The 16,905-nt window shown below is 39.1% G+C and overlaps 1 non-coding gene across 1 annotated transcript; it reads right to left on the bottom strand.

Moving 5' to 3' along the window:
* Positions 1 to 235: 235 nt before the first annotated feature.
* Positions 236 to 307, bottom strand: trnaa-ggc. The gene has a single exon. It is a non-coding gene; the product is annotated as a tRNA-Ala (tRNA).
* Positions 308 to 16,905: the final 16,598 nt, after the last annotated feature.

The raw sequence follows: 16,905 nt of genomic DNA, 5'->3' as shown, positions 1-16,905 counted from the left end.
CATAATAATAATCTTTGCATTTGATAGAGTGCTTTCCACATTTTCTAGGCATCTCAAAGTGCTTCATAGAATATATTGTAAAGTAAATTGACCGTATATTTATGGGCAAAACACAGCAACCAATTGTACACAGAGCGTTCCACAAACAATTGTGAATTGAGTGACCAAATTATTTTTTTCTTCTTCTTGGGGGATTATTATCAGGCATGTGGAGTAAAGAAACTTGCCCAAGGTTTCGCCCTGCCAGGAATCGAACCCAGGTCTCTCACTTGCCAGGCGAGTGCTCTAACCACTGAGCTACAGGACTCTACAAAATGTAAAGTTAAAGCAAATTTTTCCAGTTGCACAATATCTCTGGATTTAATGTAATTTAGTTGTCAATTATGTGTTAAATTCTTGCTATTATTAGCTCATGTTAAACTAAGAAACATGTTTATTATCACATCTTGGTTTTAAAAAGCATGTTTCTGTATTCCAATAGCTGCCAATTATAGTTTGGAATAACTGTTTAATTCCCTTGGCACTTATGCTTTTATTGTAAAACAAGAAAATGTATAATTCTCTTAACACAGCAAAATGCACAAATCCAAGTTTGATTCAAATCAGAAGATTTACAGTACCTACACTGGAAGGCAGACACAGCTTAAATTAACAGTAAAATTACATTAATTAAAATAGTAAAATTAATAGTGTGTATCCTCAAGAAAGATAAAAGTGATTTGACTATAAACAGTTTGCAGACAATAAACCTTATAGTTTTCTCTCTGGTGCCTTTTTGTCCTGAACCTACTCACAATGGGAGCATAATACAGTCACAAAACCTACCAAGATAGAACTTTGACTGCCTGCAGGTAAATTGTAAAATTGAACTTGGATTCAAATAAATTTGCATCTGATTCAGGTTGAATGTGTTTTTTTCAGAGGCTGATGCTTCAAGTACTCTGCAGATCAGTGTTATCTGTATTCCCTATTTTTCTTATCACATTGCCTATGAACCTATAAATAAATAAATAAATAAATAAATAAATAAATAAATTAATAAATAAATAAATAAATAAATAAATAAATAAATAAATAAATAAAGAAAGAAAGAAAGAAAGAAAGAAAGAAAGAAAGAAAGAAAGAAAGAAAGAAAGAAAGAAAGAAAGAAAGAAAGAAAGAAAGAAAGAAAGAAACAGACAGACAGACAGACAGACAGACAGACAGACAAACAAAGAAATGGATGGATGGATGGATGGATGGATGATTTGCACATGTAGCATATCACAACCCCATGATGCAGATTGGGAGATGGTAGTTTAAATAGATTATCTGGGTTCATACAGCACCCAGATAGACCTTCATAGTCCATCTGACTGAGCACAAAGTAAAATAACATCATGCAGTATCTCTCAATTTATTTCTTTGGCAAATTCCCTGTTGAATTTGTTAAAATTGTATATTAAACTACTGCAAAAAAACAATAAGTTGCTTTTGAATAAACCATTCCTTTTCGGACTCTTTTAACACTAAATCATAAATTGTCAATTAATTTCACAAGAGCAGAAAAAAAAGAAATTTCATTCAGTATATTATCACTTATTGTAAGCCAAATTGCAGTATGTTCTAATTGAAAGGTAGGTTTGGAAGACTTTAATAATGTTAGTGATTTGCATCAATTTCTGCTGCGCATTTGCTTTTTTTGGAGCAAAACACAAAATGCATTTTAAAAATAATACCTGTGACTCCATTCAGTCTCATTCACCTCAATGGTCTCAATAATAAGTAGATTAGAAGAAATTGAGCGTTTTGTGTCCCAATCACATTACTGCTCAGCTGGTGAGATTAAGATTTGAACTAAAAATGGAAATAGATCATTTGGAATTCCAAACTCAAGGCAAAATCTGGAAAAGTGATAATAATCCTTGCATTTGATATAGAACCTTATTACATCTTCGAACTGTCTCAAAGCGCTTCACATAACATACTGTAAATTGAATTGACTGCATATTTTGTGGGCAAAATGCGGCAGCCAATTGGGCACAGCAGTGTCCCACAACAGTTGTGGGTTGAATGACCACATTTTTAATTTTTTTTATTTTAGAAGGGATTATGATCCATCACTCGACAAACAACCAGGTTCCTACTTACTGCTAGGTAAACAGTGGTGTATAATAATAATAATAATAATCCTTGCATTTGATATAGCGCTTTTCACATATTCTAGACGTCTCAAAGCGCTTCACAGAATATACTGTAAAGTGAATTGAATATATTTGAGGGCGAAATGCAGCAGCCAATTTGGCACAGCAGCGTCCCCACATACAGTCGTGGATTGAAGCGACCAATTTATTATTTTTTTTCCTTTTGAGTAAGGAAACTTGCCCAACATTTCGGCCTGGCTGGGAATCGAACCCAGGTCCTCTCGCTTGCAAGGCGTGTGCTCTTACCACTGAGCTACAGGATTCCAGATGATAAAATGTTAACAGCATCAGGAGAAGCTATCCTCATACTCTAACTATATTTGGATACAATAGAATTTTGTTCTGGACAATACAACAATAGACTTGTAATTGAATGGCAATGGGAAACCCAAATGGTTAAGAATTTTGCATCGACTCATTGATACAGTTAGACACCCTCCCATTCCATCTCCTGATTTCTGCAGCTGCAGAAACAGATGAAGGACAGTCAGGTTGTGTCTTCAGGATCACTCTATCATTTTGCAAAACACGATTTAGAAACACTCCTTCATTTTCTTTTCCCTTTTCTCATATTAGTTAATATTCATTCATGCAAAATACGTGATAGATAGCCAGCAGTAAAATGAAGCAAAATGCTAGTTTCTGTTTGTCTAAATTCCATGTATTTGACATGATGTATTTTCAGCATGCATGTGTGAGATACATTGCAGAAATTAACAGAAAATGAATAGCTAAGTTGAAACATTGTGAATTATGGAAATCTGAATAGATTTTGTGTGCATCTTGTGTGTCTGATAAAAACAGTAGGTTATTGTTTGGGAATGACTTCTTCAGAATTGTTAGTGATAATAATGTATAACAATACTTAGCTTGATTCAGAAATTATGAATTACTATATGTTGATATTTGAAAGTATTGTGCTTTATGTCATCTATTCTGTATACTGGAAGACTTTGATATCATTATATTTGCTGTTGGAATATTTTCCCTCATGTAGCCTTCCCATTTCCTCTTCTTATTGGTAAAAGGGAAAAGAGATTATTTATATTGTCACTTAAATTCTCTGCCATCTGTGCAAACATGAGATCTTTATATATGGCTCCATGTCCTTGAACTGTATCTTTATGTGGTCAATGCTTAAACAATTTCAGGTTTCAAGATGCTCCTGTTAATCCAAACAACAAAGGAAAGGATTTGGTTCAAATGACGGGATATCAATCAAGCACAGTTAAATGAATGGTGCTCCTGCATGATGATTGAAGGTTGCTTGTTTGCCCAATGGTATTGTATATCTGAGTATCAGAGTAGCCCCAAAGGGATCGATCAGGGCCACACAGTTACATTGGACAACAGAATTTAATGAATCCATCAACCAAACATCTGTGCACCGGTTTACGAGATTATTTTCAGACTCTGCAGAAGCCATATCTTCCACCCTAAAACAACTTTCCTATATTCTGCTAATACTTTGGTTGTACTCAGAGTTTGATCAGAACTCAGCTTGCATTCACAAGCTACAATGGATGCACCTTTTTTTTCCACATAGCACAGGTGAGGCAGTCCACCTGCCTATAAATACCCATGTGAAATTCGATTTTTTCCTTGCTGATGACGTGTAATAAATAACTGAGGGAAAGAGGTCCTACATATTTGGATCTGAACTAGCGTGTGTGTGTAAAAAAAACAAGTGACGTGCCATCCACATGAACATGAAATATAGTTAGGTTCTGGCCAATATTATCAAATTCCTTGAATTATATTAAAGTTCAATAATTAGAAATGCTAGTCTAGCCTTACACCTTCAGAAGGATCAACTTCCATTTCTTAAAAAGGGTGTTATGCTTTAGAAATATATTCAACAAACAGCTATTACAGTTCTTGAGGGTTTTCAGAAATGTCTCTTAAATTAAGGCATGCAAATGATCCAGATAAGCAGACTTCATCTCTTTTGAACTAGAACTGCGCCCTTTTCCACTAATCTTTTGTGAGGTCTTTTAACCAGATTTACTAAGATAATCCGTGCAGTTTAGTATATACGTAGTTAGTGTATTACGCAGTTTCTAGTCATGTCTCGGTCTCTTTAATTACTGTTTTTAACTAGTTGTTGGCGTGGCTCAGTTGTTAGCATTCTTGCCTCTGGGTCAGAAATGTTATGGGTTCAAGCCTTATGCTGGTTATTCACAGGCTGTTGAGAGCTCAGTGCAGTGTTGGGATGGTATTATTTAAAACAAGAAGGGAGTTCCACCTGATGACCTGGCCAACATACAATCGGATTAATTGCACTCACTTTGTGGCTGTTTTTCACATTGCTGTGTACCTACTGAAATATTTAAATGTTATAGGTACTGTATGAAATGCAAATATTATGCTTATAAATTAGTATGTTTTTTTACCAGGGAGAGATTGAACAATACAATTAAAGAATATTCAACTACAGATATTAATAACCAAAAGACTAGCAAAGTCTTTAGACGAACCTTGAGGTTTCCAAAATCTTTGAAAACAAATGAATGCTTGCAGAAAGTCTCATTCATGAAGTATTGCTTACCTGATTTGTCTCTTTCAACTGGAATCGTTACCTTTCCAACCCAGTCAGATACTCAACTTCAGAACACTTCCTTAAATCCATAAAGTCCTCTTGATCTCAGAGCTTAAACTTCATCAAGGATTGACATTCGTTTATCAAGATTTTGATCCACAATCAATTATGCTGTTTTGAACAAACACAGTTGTATGCTATGTTTCAAACAAGACCCTTGACATCTTTATTACAACTGAGGTGTATTCTTATTCTCAGTGGCCAGAGGTATTAACCATTGAGTTTGATAAACAGCTGACCCAGTCTATCTGATTACAGATGCTAGGATCTTTGATTAGTGAAGCCCTGTAGCTCAGTGGTTGGAGCACTCACTGCTAGCGAGAGTACCTGGGTTTGATTCCCAGGCAGAGCGAAACATTGGGCTAGATCCCTTATTCCACACGCCTCTGTTTGCCTAGCAGTAAGTAGGAACCCGGTTGTTAGTCAATTGGCAGATCACTTTTCCGGGGGTAATAATTTTTTTTTAAAAAAATAAAAATAATAATAATCACTCAATCCACGACTGTTTGTGGAACACTCCTCTATGCAATTGGCTGCCGCATTTCCTCCACAAAATATAGTCAATTTACAGTATATTCTGTGAAGCGCTTTGAGACGTCTTGAAGACATGATAAGGCGCTATATCGAATGCAAGGATTATCATTATTATTACCCTTTAATAATAGCATTCCAAGAGTAATAATTCCATCAAAAAATAAAATATAAAAAATAATAATTGGTCACTCAAACCATCAAATGCAAGGATTATTTTATTATTTAGACTGACAGCTACATCATATTTGGGACAGAGAGCCAAACAGATAACAAAAGGGATCAATAGGTGAAAAAGATTCAATAAAAGTTGTCTTAATATCATAACTCTAAGATGTAATCAGAATCATATTTTTTCAATAATTAGCTGAACAAATTGAACATCATTGTCTTACCAGGCACATGAATCTCCTTATAGACTATTTAAAAGGAAAAATTCTGTGCTCGTCTATTATTTCCACACTACAGACTTTAATTTCTGTTATATTCTATCTGAAAAGAGAGCAATAATTATGAATTATGAATAAATAAAATTGTGAGTGAATCTCTTTAGGTCATCATATAAGGTAACATTTTGTACCATTTTGTACCACATACCATTTTGTGTATTTACATATATTTCAGTTTGAATGTTCGTGCTATCATGCATATAAACTTTAAGTGTTTTAGACAGTAAGTCAAATAGTAATAGAGCTGCACTATTGCACCATACCTAAGAGACACACTTGTCCTTTTTGTCCTTGAAGTTGAAACTCTGAAGAGATCTCATCATTATAGAACATCATCAAAGTGGAGGAGTTGTAAAGTATTGTGACCCAATTAAGGAAATCCAGGTCTAGGTTGAATTGGCTCTATATTGCAAATAACAATTCCCACTCTATCCAATCTATTGTGTTTTATGTAGATCTCAAAGGGCCCTTGCCCCCTACCCCCATTTCCATTCCCCCCAATTAGGTATCGCAAACAGCAACGAGGTGAACCTGGAGGATTGATGGCTAGGGCATTGAAAAAAAACTCCCTTCTCTTTCCAAATAACATGATGCAATATTGAGCATCCACCCGACTCAAAGAGCTTCCTCTACAAAGCACATTTTGCCTGAAAACTATTAAAACATCTTTGAAAGAGCCAAAGTTTCTCAACTTACAGCATTTTATCATAGTAATAATAAATAATAATAATTTTATCATATGAAATAATTAGTATTCAAGAGCATATAACTCCTATTATTTGAAACTATATTGATAAGAGGGGAAATGATCCATTTAAAGCTCATGACTTGCCCATGTATGCGTGGAGTTTAACAGCTCATCGAAAAGATACTGTCTCCAACCCTACTTGTTGCATATTGCCTCAAGGCTAAATTGGCAACTGGACATTGACAATGAGAAGCAAGCTGGAAACATAAAGGGATTCTGGGAACATGACTGGGTAGAGTGTTGAAGAGAGTGGAAGTGTAAGGTTGAAATAAAGGAACTATTGAATCTAAACTGTGTTGTTGATTGACAAATAATACACTACTGAAGTGGAATGTCAGCCTTGACTTGGAATTCAATTTGGCAGAAGAGATAATAATAATAATAATAATCCTTGCATTTGATATAGTGATTTTCATGTCTTCTAGTCATCTCAAAGCGCTTCAAAGAGTATACTGTAAAGTGAGTTGATTGTATATTTGTGGGCGAAACGTCACAGCCTATTGCGCACAGCAGTGTCCCACAAATAGTCCTTGATTGAAGTGACCAATTTTATTGCTTTTTTTTGTGGAAAAGTCTGTTAATATTATTTTGTTCAGAAACAAGCAGAAACTCATCCCCATGCTTAGGAATATCTAAACTAGACAGAGTTCCATTTGTGTATGCCACCTAAAATGGAAAATTCCTCATATCTGAAATGCCCATTCTCTCCCTGAGGGACACACGCTGCTTACTTAATTTTGGAGAGTGCAGATTTGCCAGAGCCACAGGTTCCATCTGCTTTTTTAGCTAGGATGACCCTAATCATTAGGGCATTGGCTTTTAGGGTCAGTGGGAGTCAAATAGAAAGAATCCCTTATCTGATCAGTTTGCCCCTCCAAGTCCTGTAATAGAACCAGGCTGGCTGATCTGTCTTCAGCAGTTGAATACACATTTTAACCTATTGAATGGTAGACAGACTAGTTCGAGGGGTGGCGCTTGAACGACAACTGCTTATGTCTTACCAATTACCAATGGATTTCCTAAAGAAATTTGTTGGTGAATTAAAAAAATGAGTAAATGTCTGTTATTGGAGTTTAGGTTTCAGGTGCTAGGTTTCAGGTGTCACTTATTTGAGCTTGACTATACATGAGTCTATGCATTTTAATCATAGCAAATAGGCCATTTACGATATCATAGAATCATAGAATTATACAGCACAGAAGGAGGCTATTTGGCCGATCGTGTCTGTGCTGGCTCTTTGAAACGAGCTATCCAAATCAATCCCATTCTCCGGTGCTCTCACCGTAGCCCTGCAAACTTGTCCTCCCCAAATAATTATCTACTTCTCGCTTAAAAGTTGTTATCAAATCGTCTTCCACCATTCTTTCAGGCAATGCATTCCAGATCCGAACAACTCACTGTGTGAAAACATTTCTCCTCACTTCCCCTCTGTTTCTTTTAACAACTATTTTAAATCGGTGTCTTTGGGTTACCAACCCATCCGCCAGTAGAAATAGTTTCTCCTTTTTCACCCTATCGAATCTCTTCATAATTTTGAAAACTTCAATTAAGTCTCCTCTTAACACTCTCTGCTCCAAGGAGAATAATCCTAGCTCCTCTAGCCCCTTCTGATAACTGAAGTCCCTCATTCCTGGTACCATCTTGGTAAATCTCCTTTGGACCTCTCCAATGCCTTGACATCTTTTCTAAAGTGTGGTGCCCAGAATTGAACACAGTTCTATGAGTCCTATGAGAGTGAAATCAGGAAGCATTTTTTCACACAAAGGGTGGTAGAAACCTGGAATTCTCTCCCCCAAAAGGCCGTGGATGCTGGATCCATCCAGACCTTCAAGAGTGAGGTGGATAGATTTTTGGTAGGTCAGGGTATCAAGGTATATGGAGAGAAAACAGGAAGTTGGAATTGAAAGGATAAGATCAGTGATGATCTAATTAAATGGTGGAACAGGCTCGAAGGGCTGAATGGCCTCCTCCTGGTCCTATGTTCCTATGAGTCACACAGCAGTAGTATAGTCTAATTTAACTTAGTGGTGAAACCTATTTAAGGGATTACTTCTTGACATAGAAAGAACATTTCAATTATCATTGACACATTAGGGCAAGTGCAAGTAGTGTTTTTTGGTACCAAATTTGTGCAATGTTATTGTTAACATTGACTGACTTTTTGACTACATTAAACTCATACTTTATTTCCAAAAGTTAATGGTGCATTACATAACACCATAGCATTTTACTTTATTCCATTAAGAAGATATAGGCATGAGAAATAGTTAATAGAAGTACAAATTTATTGAAATCTGAAGGACTAAAGAACTAGTATATTACATTTTTGTTAATTTAACTTTCACAAATCCAGTTCTTTTTATTCTGTAATAGAACATTTTGTCTAGTGTATTCCATCCTTCAAGGAATAATATATTTTATAATTGTCTCTTTTTGGCCCTGGCCAGGTCTGTAAATTAGAAGTTCAATGTTATTCCCCAGGCAACTGGATCCAATTTAAGTGAATTCATGATTTGTTTAACCTTTGAGTGTTTGTAACCTAGAGCTGACCCTTATTCTCCCAAGATATCTATAACTAATCACAAAGCTATTGTATGAGAGATTGCACAGATATATACACACATGTGCACACAAGCAAATATGGGGCAAAACTCTTATTGACTTCAATTTAATAATTTATTTTATAGTTCATTTTCCAGCTTTCTGCACATTATTGAATGAGGCGCCAGTCTTCATACGGAAGTGCTCAGTAAACCTCTTCTGTTCTTTGTCAAGCGAAAAGCGTTATCGTGAAGTTAAGGGAAAAGGCTAACGGTATCCTTCTCTAGCATCACAAATAAATACGCCAGAAGATTTTTATTTCTGGACGTAAACTTTACACCAGGGATGTAATCTATGAAATGCCTCAGAATCAAGAAAATGTATTACAGAACAAGTTCAAATCACTGAGCATTGAGGTAGCACAGCACTCTATACCATGCATATTTAGTACCTTTCAGAAATGAACTGTGAGCCCTGAATGTTTTTAACCTATTTGCTGGCAATTCGAGTTACAGTCCCTGCTACATATTTCATACACAGTTAAATTTAAGTTGTTTGCCAGCATCCAGCAAAGCCATTAACTAATGGATATGGATTATCAAACTGAAAGTAGACAAGATAAGGTTGAACTGTGAGATAGAAGGTGAGGCTGATAAAGTTTATATACCGTATTTGCTGCTACTTTCACTCACATACAATAATACTGCACTTAAATAACTTTTTTTAAATATCAAAGCACTCATAGATTAGTAGTTATAGAATCCAACTATCTGGCACAGAAATATTAAGACTCTCAAGAAAGCTTCCACTAAATTAAAATAAGAGGATCCTTTTTAGATAATCATTTTCCAATCAGTTGTTTCTTAGCAAATACAGCTCCAGATTATTTATCCATTACTTCATGGACACACCAGCTAAAGTGTTGCTTTTATATCCTGTGATGATTTAAATCATTATAAGCTTGATGGTCCCATGATCACTATTTTTTACTATAAATCCAGATATACTTAAACAGTGGTGAAATCTCAGGAGATACTGTCAGCCCACAAATCATCCAACTAGGAAATCTACAGTGTTGATTCTTGGAGTTGGATAGCTGTGGATTGGCCCAAAGAATATTTTGAAATAGTATTTCTTACTATTTCTGATTTAGAGTCTCCATTCAGGTAATCACAGTGATGTTTATACTAGAACCTCAAAAAGCTTGCTGAAAACTATAAATTTGTTCTTTAGTTTGAACTAAAATATTTTACTTTTAAGACGAACTCTTACAACACTGAAAGTATTTGGGAAAATGAGCATTTGACTCTAATTCATGAGCTTAATGAAAGGAATGTGTTATGATATCACCACTGCAGTCAGTGGAGTGGAGTATAGTAGAGTGGGCTTCCCAAGAATGTGGATATAGTATTCTATGGAAGATAAATGAACATAGGGATGGAAAATAATAATAATCTTTGTAATGCAAGCAACCTGGAGAAAGTGAATCTGTAAACCAATGGTTAAGAAGGAAAAGTTGAGATTGTTTGAATGAGTGTCAGTGTCTCCAGTTTAATTTGCTCAAGTTGTAATATGTTTAGCTAGAATTCAAAGATATGTATACAGATACCATGCATTATGTTATGGAGCACACAGACACCCCTGTTAGTGATCTGATTTTATATATTTTCAAAGCAAGATTCCCTCAATCCTAACATGGCATTCTTCTGTCACTAGAAGCAGATCCTGTTATTTAAAATCCTATTAGAAAAACCACAAAACTGAACCCATTTAGTTTCCTTAAAAAAATGTTTACACAATAGTTGACAAAACTTGGCACTTTGAGTGCCTAATATTAGACTGGACTCTGACTGCAAGACATTGATTAAATGGATCCACCAAAATCCTCATATGAAAGTAACTGTGATCATATATTTACAGTCTTACCTACAATTTCCCTATTGGACTGAAACTGTATAATTCAGGGTATATTAAAATGGAATGCTCCCAGAATAACTGCTGTAACACATGGTGACATGTACAATAAAAGCCACATAAGGGTATTAAAAATTAAAAATGTTGAAAATGTGAATTTCTTGTCATTTGACACAAGTGGAAATGTGGAAATGTGAAAGTAATAATAGTTACCCATGTTGTGATTTTGATGCACAACAGAGACCCTTTCTGAGAACCATGCATACTCATTGTTGTTGAGGATATTGCTGCTGCGTTCGCCGACAAAACATAATCATTAGGCTGAACCGTGTATCCTGTGAAGAGCTTTTAGACGTCTCGACGATGTGATAAGGTGTTATATCAAAAACACATACTATTGTAAGGTGTTGTACAAGGAAACAACAGGTGTGAGCTAACAGAATTAACCAGACAATGTCTGTGATTGACAGCACAGAAGGAGGCCATTCAACCAACTGTAATTCAAGTCCCAACTCAAAACCCTCCTCTTCGACCATGCCATCGGTCACAACAAGATACAACAACAAGATTCCATTTATAAAGCGCCTTTCACGTCAGGAGGACGTCCCAAGGCGCTGCACAGTTGGGTCATGACCCGAGCAGGGGGGAAATGGTCAGGGTGAGGGGAGGGAAGGGAGGGAGCGAAGAGGGGGGAAATGGTCAGGGTGAGGGGAGGGAAGGGAGGGAGCAAGGAGGGGGGAGAGAGTCGAGAGGGGAGCTGAAGGCACGGTCAAAGAGAAAGGTTTTGAGACTGGCCTTGAAGGAGGAAAGGGAGGAAGTAAGGCGAAGGCACTGGGGGATGGAGTTCCAGAGCCTGGGGGCTGAGAGGCTGAAGGCCCGGCCACCGATGGTAGGGCGGTTGGGGCGGGGGACATGGAGCAGACCGGAGCCAGAGGAACGGAGGGTACGGGCAGGTAGGTAGGGGGATAGTAGGTTGGAGAGGTAGGAGGGAGCAAGGCCGTGAATGGCCTTGTAGGTGAGGATGAGGATCTTGAAATCAATCCTCTGGGGGATGGGGAGCCAGTGGAGGCGAGCGAGGGTGGGAGTGATGTGGTCCCGAAGCCTGGTGCGGGACAGTACACGAGCTGCAGAGTTCTGAATGACCTGCAGCTTGTGGAGGGAGGTGGCGGGAAGGCCGGCGAGGAGAGAGTTCCCATAGTCCAGCCTTGAGGTGACAAAGGCGTGAACCAGGGTTTCAGCAGCGTGAGGGGTGAGGTAATGCCGTAGTCTGGCGATGTTCCGGAGGTGATGGAAGGCGGTGCCAGTTGTGGTGCGGATGTGAGGGAGAAAGGACAGCTCAGGGTCGAACAAAACGCCGAGGTTCCTGACTGGCTTTGAGAGGTGGAGAGTGCAGCCTTGGATGCTGATGGTGTCAGCGCCTGAGGTGCGGAGGCGCTGACGTGAGCCAATCAGGAGGGCCTCGGTTTTTCGCACGTTGAGCTGAAGAAAGTTGTCTCTCGTCCAGGACTCGATGTCGGACAGGCAGGCTGTCAGGACATCGGTGGTCGTGGAGTTGAGAGTAGAGGAGGAAAGGTAGAGTTGGGTGTCATCCGCATACATGTGGAAGTTAACTCCATGTCTGCGGATGATGTCACCGAGGGGGAGCATATAGAGGGTGAAGAGGAGGGGACCGAGGACAGAGCCCTGAGGGACACCACATGAGACAGTACGGGGGGTGGAGGAGAAGCCATTCGTCGAGACAAAGTGAAGACGGTGAGAAAGGTACGACCTAAACCATTCAAGGACAGTGCCTTGAAGGTTGAGGTGGGAGGACAAGCGGTGGAGTAGGATAGCGTGGTCGACCGTATCGAATGCTGCCGATAGGTCGAGGAGGACGAGGAGACAGAGGGAGCCCTGGTCACAGATGGTCAGGATATCATTGGTGACCTTGACCAGGGCAGTTTCTGTGCTATGGGCAGCACGGAAACCTGACTGAAGGGGTTCGAAAAGAGAATGGGTGGAAAGGAAAGAGCGCAGTTGGGAGGCGACAACTCTTTCCAAGACCTTGGAGAGAAAGGGGAGGTTGGAGATGGGCCGGTAGCTTGATAGCTGCGACGCATCAAGGGAGGGTTTTTTCAGGGTGGGCGTGATGATGGCAGTTTTTAATGGAATGGGGACAGAGCCAGAGGAGAGGGACAGGTTGATGATGTCAGTGATATGTGGGGCAAGAAAGTGGAGCTGGGAGATAAGGAGTGGAGTGGGGATGGGGTCAAGGGAGCAGGTGGTTGGTTTTAGGGATAGGATGAGTTCAGTGACAGAGGGTGGGGAAACGGGTACGAAGGTGTGTAGGGGAGGATGGGTAGGAGTCGGAGTGTGGGAGGGAAGGGGTGGGTGGTGGGTGGAAGTTGGAGGGGAAGTGACCGCGGAGCGGATTCCCTTGATCTTGGATTCAAGGAAATCCAGCATCTCCTCGCAGTGAAGGTTGGAGGAGATGACCTGCGCGGGGTGGCGGGGGGACGGAGGAGTCGGGTTGTGGTGGAAAACAGTAGCCTGGGGTTGTTCTTCGCCTCCAGGATTATCCTGGAGTAGAAGGACGACTTGGCCGAGGCTAGAGTGGAGCGGTAAATTTTGAGGAGGTCCAGCCAGATTTGTCGGTGGACCGTTAGGCCAGATTTGACACAGGTGCGTTCAGCAGCCCGCACCTGGCTTTTCAGTGAGCGGAGGTGGGTGGTGTACCAGGGGGAGGAGCGGGAGTAGGAGACAGTGCGGGAAGTGATGGGGGCAAGAGTATCGAGTGTGGAGGAGAGGGTATTGTGGAGGAGGGAGAGAGGAGAAGAGGGGTCGGTGAGGGTTGAAGGCCAGAGGGAGAGGAGTTCAGAGGACTCCAAGGCATCGGTTAGGGATTGTGGGGGTAACTTCTTCCAAGGGTAGAAGATGGTGGTGGGTCTGGTGGAGGTGGGGAGGGGGGTGGAGGAGGTGAAGGAGATGAAGGTCACCCCCCTTCCCCTCCTCTCCCTTCTCCCCCCTGACCCCAGCTGGGGTCTGAAATGCTGTACACTGTCCAGCGCCTTGGGACGTCCTCCCGACGTGAAAGGCTCTAAACAAATGTAATCTTGCTGTTGTTGTACCTGTATTGGCTCTCTGAGAGAACTGTCCATTTAGTTCCATGCTCCTGCCTTTTCCCAATATCCTTTTATGTTTCTCCTTTTCAGATATTTATCAAAAAATGCTGTTGAATAAAAATGATAAATGTTGTTACTTTATCTGGATTTCTTGCTCACAAAATTCCTGACAGGGTTACTTTTCTAGTTCTTCTGTGTTAACTCAGCTGATTCTAAGCAAACCTGCTTCAGGTTTTCCCCTCAGAAGAACTGTTCTGTCACATTCCCTAATAACAAGCAAGATGTGACCTGAGTGATCAAAGCACGAGGTCCCTGTTACAGTATAATTGAAGTGTTCGAGTATCTTCCTCCTTATAATCAAGCATTATGAGACACTATTCTTAATGAGGGGTGCTATATAAATGCAAGGTGTTGTTCTAGCAATCTTACAATTTACGACTTCTAGTTTTGGCAATTTGTTTTTTGGCTTTGATAATAGTAATAATCTTCTTCTTGTAATAATAATCCTTGAATTTGATAAAGAGCTGCATCACATTGAAACTTTTCAAACCACTTCACAGAGTTTTCTAGCACAATGACTTCTAGTTTGCAATTGACATACTTTCACAAACATTTCAAAAGCTGACTAAGTCATATGCTGTTGTAAATTTCCCATTTCTTTTCACAGCAGGTATTGTCTCTGATGTTACTTGCTAAAAGCAACTGTGTGTAATATTATCTGTTTACTTTAAGCAGTCCCTTTGCTCCTCAACATTGGCTGCCTATTCTTTTGTCTCGTTGTGATGTTTTTCTCATTGTCTCATTGTCACTGTCACTCTTAAGACCATAACTGCTGTAACATCTGCCATATGAGATTAGTCACACTGGTCTTTTTTTTCTACCTGTTGTTCTAGTTTGGAGTTTGAGTATGAAGTCTGTATTTCTACAAAGCGACTCATGGTATTTTTTTTATAGGTGAACATAACACCCATTTTGCACATAGCAATGTCTCACAATGACCCCATAAAGTGAATGACCAATTTTGCTTGTGTGATTGTTGGCCAGGATACCAGGAGAAATCCCCTCCTCTTTTTGAATAGTGTCATGAGACCTTTAACATCCATCTGAATGGGTCTAACACCTCATTCAAAGCACAGCACCTCCAGCAATGTAGTGCATCCCTTGGACATCATAGCAGCGTCAGCTTAGATTATGTGAGTTCAAAGTCCCAGTGCTACCAACTGAGCCAGACTGACACTATTTAAATTTAAAGTGAAGTTAGTTAATAGAGGATAGTACATGGGGCTGTTATCTGAAGGATTTTGTTTTTCTACAGTTGGTACTTCAACCAATTAACAAACAAACAATTAAGATTTTTTGCTCAGATCAACCCCATTACAGATCTTTCCAAAGTTCAAGCAAGTAATTTTTCTGCTGCTTTTATGGATATAGTTTTAGCATTTTACTGCAAATCATTATTGTGCTTCTATCCAATCAGGCATGTCATTTAGTGACGCGAGCCATATTGACACTCTGAACAACACAGAACATGGAGTTTTATATTTCAGGTACAGCATGTTCTGTTACCTAGTAACTGTGTTTTAAATGAAAACCAGAACAGAACTGCCTCTCATAGAACACAGATGTTGTTGAGTCATAATTAAGTTAACAACATCAGAGCACCACACAACGCAGTACTGTGAATGTCAATTAGTGTTATAGAACTATTTATTATGCTGCTGTCTTTTGTATAACGTATGTGAGTTTGATTTTATAATGACAGTATTCTGGAAAACGTATTACTGCCATACCTGCGTTTTTCAACTAATCAGAAGTGACAAAATAACATACAGTAGTACTACTGTATCAAGCTTCTCAACGTTTCCTTACTTACACATTGGGGGTAGAGAGTTGCCGCTTGGTGAGATGATGGACAACTTTCAAGGAGGGGGCAGTCTGATAATACTACCAGTTCAACAATCAAGTTCATGGGTTCCCCAAGGTCTGGTTGCATATCAATATGCACATTTCTTCCAACACTGACAATTCTACTTCATTTGTATATCACTTACCCTCAATGTGCACCACCTTAACTTCTGGCACAATGCAACAGCTGAAGTACTAAACAACAACCTCATCAATGCTGGGTTTTTCTCCAAATCATTATTCTCCACAGCCTTATAATGAGGGAGAATTCCATCCACAGTTTCTTTATATCTTCCAAGTTAACAGACTAGTAGATATGACGTATCCACAGACTAACAGATATTACCCTATATATGAAGAACTCTTCTCACTACTTTGTGGGTTCCATTATTAAATCCAATTCCAAATGAAATATTCACATCTTCATTTGCCAACTGCTAATTTTCCACTTTCGGAAAACAAAAGTGTCCTTTTATCACAACAACTCTTAAACGTCTATCCAAAATTTCTTCCAGCACCTCTGAGTTTTGATTCCTCAGCTGAAACAATATGACCAACTAAGGTGACAACTTCCATCTCCAGAAGTCATCTGTAATATAACGGAGGCTTGGCAGCTCTCTCCTGATGTAGCCCCAAATCTCTATTTCAACATAAGTCTGGAAGAAATATGTTGTGAAAGAAAGTACTAATTACAGCAGAGATGTGGAATGTGTAATCTGCTGCATAATAATTCCCTTTGTTAGATGAAAACAAAAAAAAGATTAAAGGTTTAGTTTTAGTCTAGTATTTTTATTACCCGGCAGGATGAACAATCTTGCACGTGGTCCCTATTTGACATTGAAATGGTGTGTAGTCATTTTACAGCCTCTAGAAGACTTATTTTACTAACCGCATTCCATGATTAAAATGAAAACTGCAAATTCAAGGGATGAAA

Source organism: Callorhinchus milii, unplaced genomic scaffold (assembly GCF_018977255.1).
Source record: "Callorhinchus milii isolate IMCB2004 unplaced genomic scaffold, IMCB_Cmil_1.0 Scaffold4, whole genome shotgun sequence".
Classification (NCBI taxonomy): domain Eukaryota; kingdom Metazoa; phylum Chordata; class Chondrichthyes; order Chimaeriformes; family Callorhinchidae; genus Callorhinchus; species Callorhinchus milii.
This window is presented reverse-complemented; position numbering and strand designations above follow the sequence as displayed.